This window comes from Coloeus monedula (genome assembly GCF_965178545.1).
Source record: "Coloeus monedula genome assembly, contig: HAP1_SCAFFOLD_348, whole genome shotgun sequence".
Lineage (NCBI taxonomy): Eukaryota > Metazoa > Chordata > Aves > Passeriformes > Corvidae > Coloeus > Coloeus monedula.
This window is the reverse complement of record NW_028120601.1, coordinates 131,921-135,867: the sequence shown is the minus strand read 5'-3', so window position 1 is coordinate 135,867 and position 3,947 is coordinate 131,921. Positions and strand designations below refer to the sequence as shown.

At 55.6% G+C, this 3,947-nt stretch overlaps 1 pseudogene across 1 annotated transcript; it reads left to right on the top strand.

Annotated features, from left to right (window-relative positions):
• The first annotated feature begins 1,753 nt into the window (after positions 1-1,753).
• On the top strand, positions 1,754-3,271 carry LOC309585791 (olfactory receptor 14C36-like; annotated as a pseudogene). Its single transcript has 2 exons — positions 1,754-1,879; positions 2,290-3,271. The product of its transcript is annotated as an olfactory receptor 14C36-like (transcript).
• Positions 3,272-3,947: the final 676 nt, after the last annotated feature.

The following is a 3,947-nucleotide window of genomic DNA, read 5'->3' as shown; positions in this document are numbered from 1 at the left end:
CCCACATCCCAGTGCCCCGGGAAGAGTCCCGAGCAATGAGGGAGGGACAGGATCTGCCTTTCCGGCGGCTGGGGCACTGCCTGCAGCCAGCCCGGGCACAGCACAGAGGCACAGAGGGGTTCCATCAGTTAGGGCTGGGAAGATGCTGAGAAGTGACCGGGGGAGAATCATTCCCAGCCCTTGACACAGGAAGCCTCTGGCTGCAGGACAGTGCAGCTGCAGTTCCTGGAGTGATCTCCTCAAGCTGGAACATGCCACTGACTGTGGATTCAGGAAGTGCATTCTCTGAGTATCTCTGGTGTAGAACATGAGGGCATGCTCAGGCCTTCAGCTCAGTCCAGTAGTATTTCCAACACAATCCTTTCTATAGGGATGAAATTTCCTGAGACTGTTTTCAGTCTCCTACTCTTGGGGAATGGGAGGAGGGAAGTGATAAAGGCATTCATCATTTTTAAGAGTCCCTAAGGCATCGGAACTGTAACTTGAGTGCTCTGCAGGAGTTTCCTAAAGTGCTTTCAAGACACTCCTCTGCCCATGCACCGCACCGGCATCACCTTTGCTGGACCCACCGGGCTCAGTCTGAGCTGTCCTTTCTCCCAGCTGCAAACAGAACCTGTCCCCAGCCAGTGCCCTGCACACAGGCAGGTTTCTGTAGGGCCAAGGAGAGTGCACAGAGATATGGGGTCTGTGAGTGCTGGCAGGGAGAGATCAGGCACAGGGAAACACCTCCAGGAGGAAGATCTTCAGCAAGCAGAGAGAAGATCAGGCAATGAGAGAAAACAAAAGGCAGAAATGTTGTGGCAGGGAGAGCTTAGAGACCTCCACAGGATGCCCTCGAGTGCAGCCCCTCCCTCTGAACAAGCCCCCTCCCCTCCTCTCTCCCTCAGCCAAGCCTCTGCCCTCAGGGCCGGGGGTCCAAGGCGTGAAGCCCCTCCTGGGCAGGCAGAGCTGCAGCAGAGCCGTGGGGCAGCTCTGCAGCCCCGGGCCCAGTTCCCTCTGCAGAGCACAGGGCTGGGAGCAGCTGCCCGGCCCTGGGGGCTCTGGGAGGGGGCACAGCTGGCTCAGGGTGACGCTGGCCCCAGAGCCCGGCTGTGGGCAATGCAGCCAGGGAAGGAGCTCCATCTCCCTACATCCAATGCCATCATTAGGACACTTGGCTTTCTTCTTGAGGATTCCCCCTAAGCTCTGAGCTTGCCTCCAGGGCGCAAACAGGTCGTGTAGCATCTTGGTGTTACCTGAAAGCCCCACAGTGAGACACAAAAGTTTTATGATGGAGAAAGGGCTGTTGGGTTGGTGAAACGAGCCATGTGTGTATTTGGCTACCAGTGTGGGGCTGAGAGCTCGAGAAGGGGATGGACATTTGATGGGCTGTGGTGGATCGATCTGCTCTCAGCAGCATTGGGATGGTTTTTAAGGGAAATATGGGAGGGTGATTATCCTCTGTCTGAGGAGGGTGAAAGGCCAGAGGATCTTGGAACAGGACAGAGTGACAGACCACCTCCCCTCACTCTCCACTCACCACCTTGCCTCACAGAACTCGCTCTATTCTCCCCGAGGGCAGCAGAAATGCTGAGTGTTTCTGACATCCAAAAACAGTCAGCAGGGGAGATGAAGAGGAGCTATAAAAACCTCTAGAACACTTTAACAGCTTTTGCCATTCCTGTTCTTGGGCCCTGGGAGTGCCCTTGTGTTAGCTGGGCTTTCAAAGTGGAACACCAGGACAGGTCCCTGTCCCCCTCCCCCTTCTGCACAGCAAGGCTGAATTATAAAAACCCCCGGAGCAACTGCCCTGAAACTCATGTCACACTCAGCCAGCACCAACCAGGGCTGCGGCTGGAGCTGAAGGAAGATCTGCTAGAAAAACAGAAGGGTGTTGTCGGTGATCGAACACGGACTTGGCCGGCTGAATGCAAAGCCAAATTCTATCGCACAAGTCCCATCTTTATATACTGTTCAAACCAGCAGTTCAGCAGCTACAAACTTCAGCTCCTAAGGTTCTATGTTTTACATCTCCAAGGGCTACAGATTACCATCTCCTCGCCCAATCTCCCATTAACTATCCTACTCTTTGTCTCGCCTCTTGCTCTTTGTCTCGCCTCCTGCCAGACACGGCCCCGGCCCGCCCCGTCTCTCGCAAGGCCCCACGCCAGCCAAAGCCCTTCTCCGTGGCCACACTCTGAATCCCCATAAGGTGTCAGTGTGTGACAGGAGAAGGATTTGTGGGGCATGTCTTTGATTTTGCTGAGAGACGTTTCCCTTAAGCTGTCACTGACTTTTCTCCATGAACAGGTCCCCATGGCCAGACACGGCGAGTGTCCAACAGCAGCTCCATCAGCCCCTTCCTCCTGCTGGCATTGGCAGACACGCGGCAGCTGCAGCTCCTGCACTTCTGCCTCTTCCTGGGCATCTCCCTGGCTGCCCTCCTGGGCAGCGGCCTCATCATCAGCGCCGGAGCCTGCGGCCAGCACCTGCACAGCCCCATGTTCTTCTTCCTGCTCAGCCTGGCCCTCACCGACCTGGGCTCCATCTGCACCACTGTCCCCAAGGCCATGCACAATTCCCTTTTGGGACACCAGAACCACCTCGTAGGCAGGAGGTGCTGCACAGCCTCTTTCTCTTTCTCTTTTTCATTTCAGCAGAGTTTTCCCTCCTCGCTGTCGAGTGCTACGAGCGCTACGTGTCCATCTGCAAAGCCCTGCACTATGGGACCCTCCTGGGCAGCAGAGCTTGTGCCCACATGGCAGCAGCTGCCTGGGCCAGTGCCTTCCTCTACGCTCTCCTGCACATGGCCAATACATTTTCCCTGCCCCTGGGCCAGGGCAATGCCCTGGGCCAGTTCTTCTGTGAAATCCCACACATCCTCAAGCTCTCCTGCTCACACTGCCACCTCAGGGAGCTCGGGCTTGTTGTGTTTTCCATCTGTTTAACTTTTGGTTCTTTTGTGTTCATTGTTTTCTCCTATGTGCAGATCTTCAGGGCCGTGCTGAGGATCCCCTCTGAGCAGGGATGGCACAAAGCCTTTTCCACGTGCCTCCCTCACCTGGCCGTGGTCTCCCTGTTCCTCAGCACTGGCTTTGTTGCCTGCCTGAAGCCCCCCTCCATCTCCTCCCCATCCCTGGACCTGGAACTGCCAGTTCTGTACTCGGTGGCGCCTCCAGCCCTGAAGCCCCTCATCTACAGCCTGAGGAACCAGGAGCTCAGGGACGCCCTGAGGAAAGTGATGACTGGATGCTTTCCAGAAGCAAAAACCTGCCTGTTTTCAGCTCCATAGGCTAAAGTGTAATCATTAGAGGCCCAGCCTGCCTTCTCAGGTTGTTTTGGTGGTGGTGGTTTTGGTGGCTTTTTTTTCTTCTCATATGTTAAGGTTGTACCCAAAAGATTTTGTTATGCATCTTATTCACTGTTTACAGGCTGAATGTGACTGTTGGCAGGGACTGTGTCAATAAGGAGTCTGCTCTGTGGGTATTCACATTAAATAAAGGACCCATCAGCAAGGTGTCTGTTTGAGATCCTTTGGTTGAGTCCATCCCTGGAGCTGGAGGGCAGGGCCAGTGTTGCAGGCATTGGGGGGGAAGAGTCCCAGCAGAGCAGCACAGCCAGGGAGCAGCAGAGCTTGGTCTTTTCAGAGCTCCTCTCTTATTACTTCCACTCTCTCCTTTGGAGCCGCTGTGATGGTGTAAGGCCAACAGCTCTGTCCGGGTGGTGCGAGTCCTGCTGCGTGTCACAGGCAGGGACAGGCCATGGGCACTGCTGGGACACAGCTGGGCTCCGCCACAGCAGTTCCATCAGCAAAGGGCATCTCCTGAAGGCACTGCAGGAAGGCTTTGCTCTCCCTCCACAGTCACTGTCAGGAACAGGCCCAAGGACCAGACTCTAAAGAGGCTGCCTGTGTTCCTTGTTCTCCCAGGGCTCAGTGGGATGAGATCAGGGTCCCAGTGTGGCCTTCA